The 12,425-nt window shown below is 38.4% G+C and overlaps 1 protein-coding gene across 1 annotated transcript in view; it reads right to left on the reverse strand.

The window, feature by feature from the left end:
* Positions 1-12,425, reverse strand: part of slc15a2 (solute carrier family 15 member 2) — a 49,527-nt gene that overhangs the window by 34,601 nt on the left and 2,501 nt on the right. The gene's annotated exons all lie outside the window — the stretch shown is intronic.

Raw genomic sequence — 12,425 nt, forward strand, 5'->3', positions numbered from 1 at the left:
CTAATATTTTTTGGAATGTATCGTTTATAATCGTGTGTATGAAGTGGTAAACTGTGGCAGCAGGGGGCGCTGTATAATCATGTTCAGTAGGTGCTTCAGAGGGAGCTTGTTGAAAGTAGATTCCAAAACGGAAAAAAAAACGGTAAGTTTCTATTTCCTATGGTTCCGAAATAATACGCAAAAGTAAAACAACATAAAACAAGTAAAATAGGTGCACAAACTGGTGGCCGAAGGAGGAAGAGGAGGAGGAGAAGAAGGAGGAAGAGCAGAAGAAGCTTAAGCAGAAGAAGCAGGAGGATGAGAAGAAGGAGAAGAAGAAGAAGCAGAAGAAGAAGCAGGAGGAGAAGAAGCAGAAGGAGAAGCAGAAGAAGAAGCAGAAAAAGGAGAATAAGAAGCAGAAAAAGGAGAATAAGGAGGAGGAGGAGGAGGAGGAGGAGGAGGAGAAGAAGAAGCAGAAGAAGGAGAATAAGGAGGAGGGGAAAGAAGAAGCAGAAGGAGAAGCAGAAGAAGAAGCAGAAGGAGAAGGAGAAGGAGAAGAAGAAGAAGAAGAAGGAAAAGAAGAAGGAAAAGAAGAAGAAGTAGAAGGAGAAGGAGAAGAAGAAGAAGAAGAAGAAGGAGAAGAAGAAGGAAAAGAAGAAGGAAAAGAAGAAGAAGTAGAAGGAGAAGGAGAAGAAGAAGAAGGAAAAGAAGAAGTAGAAGGAAAAGAAGAAGTAGAAGGAAAAGAAGAAGAAGAAGAAAAAGGAGAAGGAGAAGAAAGAGAAGAAGAAGGAAAAGAAGAAGAAGAAGGAAAAAAAGAAGTAGAAGAAGTAGAAGGAGAAGGAGAAGAAGAAGAAAGAGAAGAAGAAGAAGGAAAAGAAGAAGAAGAAGAAAAAGGAGAAGGAAAAGAAGGAGAAGGAGAAGAAGGAAAAGAAGAAGAAGGAGAAGGAGAAGAAGGAGGAGAAAGAGGAGAAGAAGAAAGAGGAGAAGAGGAAGAAGAAGAAGAATCTTTATAGGGTCTTTCACAGACATGGTCACAAACCGCTTTACATGAGACAATTGTACATCCACTCCATACTCGGTGGTGATAATTCATTCACTCATTCATCCTGGCCTATTGTACATGTTTTTAGTGGTAGGGGAAACCAGAGCATCCAGAGGAAACCAAGGCAGACACGTGGAGAACATACTGAGCTCTTTCCAGTCTCTGTCACTTTCTGTCCTGGAGATATCGGCCGGCCGATAGATCGGTCGAGCCCCAGTTCTGACTGAGACGTATCCGATTTATTGATCCTATAAAAAGGCAGATGATCTTAAGCCGTCTCCTCATTTGCCAATCGTGAGTGTAGAAGGAGAGAGGAGAGAGAGAGGAAGGACGACGCCTTTTTTATTGTCCCGCTGGAAATCACGGGTTCTTTGCAGACTGTGTGGACTCAATGTAAATCACTGAAGCTCAGCCAAAAGCTTAACTAAGCTTCTCATTTATGAAAAACACTCCACGGAACAAAACTATGAGGAAAGCACAAAAAAATGCAGCTTAAAGAAACTATACGGAGATTAAAATAGGGACGCACCGATACCACTTTTTCTAAAACCGATACGAGTACTTGGATTTAAGTACTCGCCGATACCGAATACCGATACGAGTACAAGGCATTTTCTTCAACATTCTTACTTTTTTCACAGCAGATTGGTTTGTAGTTAGTTAATTTACTCATGTACATTTCCTTAAGTAAAGTCGGCGACACATTTAAGAGCAGTTATATTAGAATTGTGCAGATGCCATTTATTTATTAATTATTTATTTTCATTCAATATATTTTTTCATTTTTATGTCTCTGTCCATCATAGACAGAAAAGCCCATGTCCTAAAGCTCCCAATGCCTGAGCTTTATTCATTTATGTGTTTTTATTTAACAATAGTATTGAGATGTTTCTTAAATGGTCTCTTTTCGTCTTTACTTCAGCTCCTGTAGATTTTCTCGTGTGTTTGTAGTAACTTAGCGAGAAGCTACAGCGTTTTCATTGTTCTGCTGCAGCTCATTTTCCCTCAATATAAACATGCTGTATGTCTTTAATCTGGATTTTCTGAGGACTTTTTAGTCGCTGGGTTAGTTTTTCAGATGAATAAACCCCTGGGCATAAAACGGCGTCAGAATGGCCAAAACTGCGCTAGCCGCGAGTTAGCAACATTAGCCTGTATGTTGTAAACACTGCAGACGCTGCAGCTCTAACAACATTAAGCTCTGGTTAAATCCAGCTCAGACTCTGGTTTAGAGAGCGCAGTCTGTAATAAAGTCAGCTCTATGTGGATTATTGTGTTTACACTAAACTATTCTACAGTTTGTTGCTATTTTCTCTCCTCAGCTGAGAGCTGCGCCTCGTAGCTGCGCCTCGTAGCTGCGCTGGCCGCACGTCAAATGGTATCGGTTTCTGGTTTCGGGACCTCATGAATGAGTACGAGTATGAGTACAAGCATGTGGTATCGGCCCGATACCCGATACTGGCATCGGTATCGGTGCATCCCTAGATTAAAATGTTAAAATTAAGTATTTTCTTCCCCGTACATGCTCCAACAATGTCCTAATGTGTAGAATGAGCTCAGACCTGTTCACCACAACTGCCTCTACAATCCTGCACTCAAAAAGGTGTTAATTACAGAAGCTGCAGTTACACATATGGCCTGAGGTGGCAGTAGTGAGAATAAAATGACCAACTAGTCTCTTTTAAAGGAACACATTTGACCCATCCTCAATCTGAAGCAAAAAAAAAACCTACATTTTCAGAAAACAAACATTTAAATCAGCTTTATCGATTTCCCTTTTCACCTAATCCTTTTTACTACATAAAGAGTTTGCAGGAACTAAATCAACAATAATTAACGAGGTCTAAACCAGGGCTAAACATATAAAGCGTCGTATAAAGTGGTCAATATTTTGCAGGTGGGAAGAACGCAGCATTGACATTTCTCACGAGTTAATGATTGAGAGAAACAGACCTGCAAACGGGAAAGAAAAAGTACTGATAAAGCACTTAGTATAAAGACTATATGACTATATGAGACCAGGGCCGGACTGGGACTGAAAAAAGCCCTGGACTCTGGTCAGGCCCAAATCAGCGTAAATGTGACACTTCCACAAATACATATGTTAACCTCTTAACTGTCATTTTTTGTCACATTTTTTGTCATTTGTTATCACATTTTTGTCACATTTTTTGTTATTTTTTGTGATTTTTTTGTCACATTTTTGTTTGTTTTTTGTCATTTTTTTGTCACATTTTTTCGTCACTTTTTGTCACATTTTTGTTTGTTTTTTGTCACATTTTTATCATTTTTTGTCACATTTTTGTTTGTTTTTTGTCACATTTTTATCATTTTTTGTCACATTTTTTGTCATTTTTTTTTTCATTTTTTGTGTCATTTTTTGTGTCACATTTTGTGTCATTTTTTGTCATATTTTTATAATTTTTTTTGTCACATTTTTGTCACATTTTTGTCATTTATTTGTCATTTTTTGTTACATTTTTGTCATTTTTTTGTCACATTTTTTGTCACATTTTTGTCCATTTCTTGTGACATTTTTGTGACATTTTTACCACTTTTTCACAAATTTTTCGTCACTTTTTGGTCATTTTTTTGTTGTGTTTTCGTCGCTTCTTTTTCAGGGGTTTTTTCATGTTAATGTTGTTTTTTCATCGCTTTTTTCATTGCTTTGTCGTCACGTTTTCGTCACATTTTGTCAATGTTTTCTCGCTTTTTTGTCACATTTCCATCATTGTTTTCGTCTCATTTTGTTGCTATTTTTTACAGCTTTTTTCCAGAAGCTTTTGGACTGGAGAGCATCACTGTAACGTCTCATTTGAAAGGTAAAATCTAGAAAAGTGATGGTAACTTTTTGTCACGTTGTCGCTGCATTTTTGTCATGTTTTTGTTGCTTTTTCATTTCTTTTCTGGCGTATTTTCGTCACTTTTTTGTCACTTTTTTGTCACCTTTTCGTTGTGTTTTCGTCTCTTGTTTTTCGGGGTTTTTTTTCATGTTTTTGTTGTTTTTTCATCGCTTTTTTCATTGCTTTGTCGTCACGTTTTCGTCACATTTTGTTGTGTTTTTGTCACTTTTTTGTCACATTTTTGTTGCTTTTCCAGCACATTTTTGTTTTTGGATGCTTTTCTTTTAAGCGTTTAGATTTGGGTGAAGCTCGGTTTCGCCCGGGGGTGAGGGTAAAGTGAGGGGCCGGACCGGTGGCCCTAGAGCCAATGGCCCTTCTGTGCTCTTCCAGAATACAGGACATATGGCCAGTCCGCCCTGTATGAGACTCTACTAGAATATTATATTACCTGTTATGAAATTGGTAAACTGAAACCTATGTGCCTGTAGATCAACTGTAGCCGCGCCCTTACACATTTCTTCATCACATAACTGAGAAATAGGAAATAGGTCGAAAATCAGAGACAGATTGAAAGTGCCCTGATGAAATCGTTGGACTTTCTGCAGAGGATTCGATTATTGCTTCATGTGTGCCTCGTTTAAGCCAAACTGGGGACACAAAAGGGCGGAGAATTCCAGATCAGTTTACAGATGTTTTCCAGAGACTTTCAATGAAGCTTGGAAACACCAACATAAACATTAGAATTTTCCTCTTCAAACCCTGGTGCCCTTTCAGACTGTTCCTCTCTACTGTGTCTCCATGGAGATGTGATTTAACGTCTTAACTCCCGCCTGAACCGAGAGCGTTTTCTCCAGTTCAGCTTTACCCAAATCCTGTAGGCCAGTGTAACGCCTCATTTGAAAGCTAAGATCTACAAAACTCATCTAAATGGATCTTTTTCCTCACGTCATCACATTTTTTTGTCAAATAGTGCATTTTTTGTCACTTTTTGTCACATGTTCATCTTTTCATCATTATTTGTACATTTTTTGTCCTTTTTTTAATAAATTTTTTGTGACATTTTTGCCACTTTTTCATCATTTTTTCGTCGATTTTTTGTAAATTTTTCGTCATTTTTTTTTAACCTTTTTTGTCCATTTTTTGTCACATTTTTGTCATTTTTTTGGTCATTTTTTTGTCACATTTTTGTCACATTTTTGTCATTTTTTGTCATTTTTTTGTCTACGTTTTCTCACTTTTTTGTCACATCTTCATCATTGTTTTCGTCTCAGTTCTGTCTGTTTTTTGTCATTTTTTTGTCACATTTTGTCATTTTTTTGTCACATTTTTGTCATTTTTTTGTCATTTTTTTGTCACATTTTTGTCACATTTTTGTCATTTTTTGGTCACATTTTTGTCATTTTTTGTCACATTTTTGTCAAATTTTTGTCATTTTTTTGTCACATTTTTGTCACATTTTTGTCATTTTTTGTCACATTTTTGTCATTTTTGGTCACATTTTTGTCATTTTTTGTCACATTTTTGTCACATTTTTGTCATTTTTTGTCACATTTTTGTCATTTTTTTGTCACATTTTTGTCACATTTTTTTGTCACATTTTTTTGTCATTTTTTTGTCATTTTTTTGTCACATTTTTGTCATTTTTTGGTCACATTTTTGTCATTTTTTGTCACATTTTTGTCATTTTTTGGTCACATTTTTGTCATTTTTTGTCACATTTTTTTGTCATTTTTTTGTCACATTTTTTTGTCATTTTTGTCATTTTTTTGTCACATTTTTGGTCAGTTTTTTGTCTACGTTTTCTCACTTTTTTGTCACATCTTCATCATTGTTTTCGTCTCAGTTCTGTCTCTATTTTCTGGATTGGGGTAAAGCCAAACTAGAGAAAATGTGCTCGGTTCAGGTGGGAGTTAAGGGGTTAAGTCAGCAGAATTTGAGATTGAAACAGGTCAGGTCCACATCCAAATCCATTCTCTGATCACCCACTGCAGAAACAGCATTCTCTGTGTTGAGCTGGTCATTAGGAGCATGTTTTGTCCTGGTGGCAACAGTTTACGTTTGTTAAGTGGTCACGTCACAGCTCTACTTCCTGGTCCGCAGATGTGCGAGAAACTACAGAAAACTCTTCGATACCACAATCACTATTTCACTAGTTTTTTTCTAGTACCCAGAAGCGGAAGTCGTAACGTCACACTTAACTGTGTATAGATACAGACGGCATCTCGTCATAGAAGGGGGCGTGGCTTCGCCGAGGGGGAAAATAGAATCTTTAGAGAAACAATTTTCCCTCTTTTTAGCCATTTTCTGGTGGAATATCAACTTATTTATCACATAAATAAAGTCAAGTGTAAATCGGGCCCATATGGATATTTTCTCACAACAGATTGTTCAGTAGAAGTGAAAAAACAGCAGTTGTAGCAAGCGCTAGCTAACCGTTAGCATTAACCCAATGCTAACATGTAGCATCATGTTAGCATTCTCCGTTATTCATGTATTTATGGGCTGTTGAACCACTTTGCTCCTCTCCATGTCTTTGTTTCTTTATTTAGTAGAAACTCTATTCATATTTCAGCGTTTGTTAAAGTAGTTTTTGAATAATTAGAGAAAGTTTAATTTTTTTCAAAATTGTTTTCCCCCTTAACCGTTTTCAAAAATGACCATATATGGGCGATTCCAGAGATGCCGTCTGTATCTATAGAAACTGACCAAAAAGGGACAAAAATGGACAAAAACAATTACGAAAAATTTACAAAAAATTGACGAAAAAATGATGAAAAAATGATGAACATGTGACAAAAAGTGAAAACAATTTTGAAAAAAATCAAAACTTTTTCTAATTATTCAAAAACTACTTCAACAAATGCTGAATTATGAATAGAGTTTCTACTAAATAAAGAAACAAAGACATGGAGAGGAGCAAAGTGGTTCAACAGCCCATAAATACATGAATAACAAACTATGATTTCATTGTGCTAATGCTAGCGGTTAGCTAGCGCTAGCTATGACTGCCGTTTTTTCACTTCTACTGAACTGCTGTGAGAAAATATCCATATGGGCCCGATTTACACTTGACTTTATTTATGTGATAAATAAGTTCATATTCCACCAGAAAATGGCTAAAAAGAGGGAAAAATTGTGTTTCCCAAAAGATTCTCTTTTCCTCCTCGGCGAAGCCACGCCCCCTTCTATGACGAGACGCCGTCTGTATAGTCCAAAATGTTACGCAGTGTGCCTTTAAATAAACATTAGAATTTTCCATTAAAGCTGTCCTCTTCAGACCCCGGGGCTCAGACATGGCAAAGACGATTTCTTTGAGACTTTTCATCTACAGTGATTGATATTTAAGTGTATATTTAAAGGAGCTATACCTGATTGTACAAAGAAACAGGGTCACTCACATTTCAAAGGGCTATTTTCTGATCCAAACTCATCTCAAACTTTCCTAATGAATTTACACAATCAAAATTAGTCACAGCGACTGAGTTTAAACCAGGTTTCACAACTTTCAGGGAAAACTGTCACGTCACTGTGAAATATGCCTACTAGCCTGACATTTTATGACTGTTTAAAAGGCTTTAAACCAGTGTTTTTTGGATAAATGTCTGCTTTTACCATAGACTTAAGGATAAAACAAATTTTATTCCAATACAGAAAAATAAAAAAAATCAAGGATAGCTCCTTTAAAGGAATAGGCCACCGTTTTTACATACTAAGATATGTTCTTACCTCACTTTAGACGAGTTAATATATCCCCGTCTGGTCTTTGTCCGTGCGCTCACACATACGCAGCCTCTCCCACATGTCACATAGCTCCAAAAAAGCTCACGATAGAAGCTACCAAGCTCTTCCACGTGTTCCCTATTTAAATAAAGTTACGTGAAGTGTTTTCATGCGAAGTATATTTACACAGAAATGTAGCATGTCGATTTTATAAGCAGATAAAAAGGGGAACTATATTGTGAGGCGTAATGATACGAGGAGTAAAACGTCCGCGCAGTAACTCCTAAAGACTTCCCCCGCTCACTTCCGTCAATAACCTTTAGGAGTTACTGCGCGGACGTTTTACTCCTCGTATCATTACGCCTCACAATATAGTCCCCCTTTTTATCTGCTTATAAAATCGACATGTTACATTTCTGTGTAAATATACTTCGCATGAAAACACTTCACGTAACTTTATTTAAATAGGGAACACGTGGAAGAGCTTGGTAGCTTCTATCGTGAGCTTTTTCGGAGCTATGTGACATGTGGGAGAGGCTGCGTATGTGTGAGCGCACGGACAAAGACCAGACGGGGATATATTAACTTGGCTAAAGTGAGGTAATCTTAGTATGTAAAAACGGTGGCCTATTCCTTTAAGAGTATAACTATAGAATCAGATTCTCTGTCTGTAAAGAAGTAACCTCCACTTGTGTTAATTCTGTTCATTCCAATTAAATCTCAAATATTAAAGATTCCAGGAATTTTCCAACCACAACCGAGTCAAATCAAATAAATATGTAGCTTAAAAGATAGAGTTTTGTGTTTTTAAGTGCACAGTGCAGTTTACTTTGTTTTTCTCGAGTCCGGTAATGATTAAAGTTATATTTCGGCAAATGTTAAACCTTGGTCCAAACCATCAGTGTCTTTTCAGTCCAGACACATCACTTTGAGTCTTTCATAGTGTTTGTTTATAAGCCTTGGGATCCTGAGTTCTTACAAAACGATCTTGCCTGGATTTTTTTGGGCGCTTTTATCAAAACACCTCCTTTCATTGAGTTACACATCCCTTTTTCAGGAATAGACAAGAGCTATAATTATAATACAAGTCTTACTCCCTCCAATGCACTTGCTAAAAACGTGCGAGGCTATTTACTGTGGACAAACAAAGATCTCTAACATATGCACTACAGTATTACCTGGGCCTCCGTGTTTGCGTTGTTATGTGATCAGTCATATCCCAGTGCTGTGACGAGTGGATCGACTTACTTATGTGGAGGCATCACAGGGAAGCCAAACAATTAGTCCAAACATGTGACAAACCCAGAATGAAGCAAACTCTGCTGCTGTTCTTCTTCCTCTTTAAAGGGGGGTATTATGCAAAATGGACTTTTTCAAGCTTTACATCATGATATTATGTCATTCCCTCATTAAAAACATGGCTGAAGTGTTGCCTTGGCACATTCACGTATTTTTGAGTAATCTGTAAAAACTCTGATGGCGGCCATTTTAGGGATAGGTTTGCCTGAGTCCTCCTAGGAACGCCCCCACCTCCCGTAGACGCCTCCGAGCTTTCGTCACCAGCCGAGTAACCAACCACTGCTCCTCAGCAGAACCCCCTCCCCACTGATGCCACAGACAGCGTGTGGAGGGGGCGTGTCCGAAAGGCTCAGAGGTTCTTAAAGAGACAGAGGCCTATTTCAAGACATTCACTACAGCCATTTTGAGAGAGACATTTTATACAAGGCAGTTATTCTAATTTACTGCATTTACAGACCAACAGAAGGTTTGGTCATCATTGTAGTGTGATATAGACTGGTGCTATGGGACTGAAAAAAGCAGAACACCCCCTCTTTAAGGTTATTGGCAGACTGCAGGCAAACAAAAGCGCATGCCGCCCCCTGCTGTATTACATATGCAACAACATAGTGTCCAAATAAAGACATTCAAGGAGAAAAAAAAGGAAAATCCAGATGATCCTTCACATTTCCCTTTAGCCTTATTTTATCTCAACAGCTGTTTCATAAAGCTACAGTAGCAAATCAGCCAAAAGGTTTAAGTTTCTACTAAATGAAAGCACAAACTGCCTTCATTTAAGCCGTTTACTGAGGCGGCTTTTTAACCAGGGCCGGACTGGGACTGAAAAACAGCCCTGGACTCTGACCAGCCTGGCCCACATTAGCGTAATTATGACTTCCATAAATACATATTTTAACCTCTTACCCCCCACCTTAACATTAACGAGTGCATTTTCCCCAGTTCGGCTTTTTATTATTATTTTTTTGATCGGCATCATCAGCAAAAAGAGCGGGAAAGGTGGTCGTAGAAACAGAAGCAAAATCATTAATGTAAATAATAAATAATAATGGTCCCAAAACTGAACCTTGTGGTGCACCATACTCCACGGAATTCCTTTTAGATTCAGTTTTTTTTTATACTGGGCTTTACCCAAATCTAAAAGCTTCTCGACTGGAGAGCGACAATGTAACGCCTCATTTGAAAGCTAAGACCTACAAAAGTGACGGAAACTTTTTGTCACGTCGCAACATTTTTGTCATATTTTTGTTGTTTTTTTAATCATTTTTCATTGTGTTTTTTTCACGTTTTTGTTGACTTTCCATCCAATTTTTCTCGCTATTTTGATGCTTTTCTTTGTAGCTTTTAGATTTGGGTAAAGCTCGGTGGAGGCGGGACCGGTGGCCCTTCTGTGCTCTTCCAGAATGGACATGTGGCCGGTCCGCCCCTGTCTTTAACACACTGACATGTGACTGTGCCGTGATAACATGTATTTTGTCACTTGTATAAAGTTTGGCTTGTGCAGCATCTTATTCCATATTTTTTTTAATTAATTGTGCACCTGTCACTCAACAGTGGCTGCGCAAGAATCCCTCGAGGGCGGGGCCGAGGGGGGCGGGGGCATTGGCGGCGCGGTGGCTTATGGGACGGTACACAGCCCCTAATCACCGGTTAGCTAGCACCAGAGGTCCCTATGCTAAAGTGGCTATGACCGTTAGCATTGAGGCTGCTTTTCCAAACTCCTTCCTAACTGACAGCCCAATTCGGAGGCTTCTTATCATGGCGGACGCTGACGCACATCCGGTTTGGCGTTAGACCTCTTGCCAACTGGTTATTTTACGTGTAAAATCATCTACAAAGTGGCGCTAACTCGCATAAAGAGCAAAACAGAAGCAGGTGTTGAGCCTCAGAGGAACAGGACGCACACGGGGATGAGGAGTTCAAGAGGAAAACCATCAGCGCTGTTTGGGCCATGTGGATTTGTTTTGTGGCTACAGCGGTGCCATAGCTGGACTTCTAGAAGCTTCTGACATTCTTCAAACAGTCCACCTTTTTGTGTCTCCTTTGCAGGGTTTGTTGTGAGGGGATGTTGTCCTGTGACGCTACAAGTGTGGAGCTTGTTTCTGCTGTCTTTAAGTACACCGCCTGACCGAAAAAAGTCACTGCCTGTCTCTGAGTTCAACTGTTCTGATGTGTGGCTGCTACACTTGTTCTAGTCTAGATTCAGCAACTCTGCAAAAAGTGGATTCTAAGCAAGTAAAAAATGTCTTACTTTAAGAAATAAGTTCTTATTTTTTCCCTAAAAAGTAAGAATGTTTTGTGGAGCAAGGTTTTCTTGAGAAAAAAAATCTTGTTTTAGGAAATAAAATCTAGCCATTTCTTGTTCAGACGTATTTGCTAAAAAACATGTAAATTTTTCTTGTAACAAGAAAGAAAAACTTTTTGAATCTTCTTCAGTTTTAGACAAATAATTTTTTTCTTATTTTAAGACAAACTAAAATCAACAACTCTTAATGTAAGAACTGATTCTCACAGAGAGAAAATACATTCCATTCTTTAGAGTGGGCGGCTCGGTGGCACAGCGGTTAGAGCCTCAGCTTCACAGCTCGAAGGTCCTGGGTTCGATTCCCACCAGGACGGGAACTTTCTGTGTGGAGCATGTTCTCCCCGTGTCTGCCACTAAAAACATGTACAATAGGTGAATCCTCCAGCAGGTGATTCTGACCATCAGCCTGGCTCCACATCATGGAGACGGGTCTCCGGGCAATACTTTCCTTAAATATTAGTATTTATTAAGAACATTTTGCTCAAAAATGTGTGTAATTTAGAAAATTTTGCTTAAATCAAACAACATTTAAGTCAAATATCCCACAATTTTTCACTAAATAAGAATGTTTTCCTTAAATTATTCCATTTTCTGAGACATTTTGCTTAATTCTAGCTATTTATTTGCTTAAATTTAGTGTTTCTTTCTTGTTTTATGATGAGAAAAATATTCTAGAAATAAGATTTCTTAGCAAGAAAAAAATACTGACCCCATTGGCAGAATGTTTTCCTTGTTTTTAGTCGGGCGCTTTTTGCAGTGTATGAGCACAAAGAATGAGATCCGCCATTATTACAATTATTCCATCAATGGATTTCTTCTTCCCTGATGGCACGGCGTTTCAAAATGACAATGCCAGGATTAATCAGGCTCACATTGTGAAAGAGCGGTTCAGGGAGAGTCCAGATCTTAATCTTTGGGATGTGCTGGAAAAGGGTTTTTTGCGCAGTGGTAACACTCCCCCATCATTGATACAAGATCTTGATGAAAAACGAATGAAACGCTTCATCTTTTAACATTGCAGAAGCTTTTTTTAAACAATTCCACAGACAACGCGAGCTGTGATCAAAGACAAAGGCGCTGCAGAATTAGAGCACGAGGCCTTTTCTTTGGGCAGACAGTGTTTCGGACCAGGCGGGCTCAGAGAGGATCACAAAGGTGGTGATGGTGGAAGTTACAGCATTTGAACAACAGAATAAGATGTAGTAGTTGTTGTAGTTAAAGTAGTCGACTGAAAATAAAT

The sequence above is a fragment of the Gobius niger genome (genome assembly GCF_951799975.1).
Source record: "Gobius niger genome assembly, chromosome: 9".
NCBI classification, from domain to species: domain Eukaryota; kingdom Metazoa; phylum Chordata; class Actinopteri; order Gobiiformes; family Gobiidae; genus Gobius; species Gobius niger.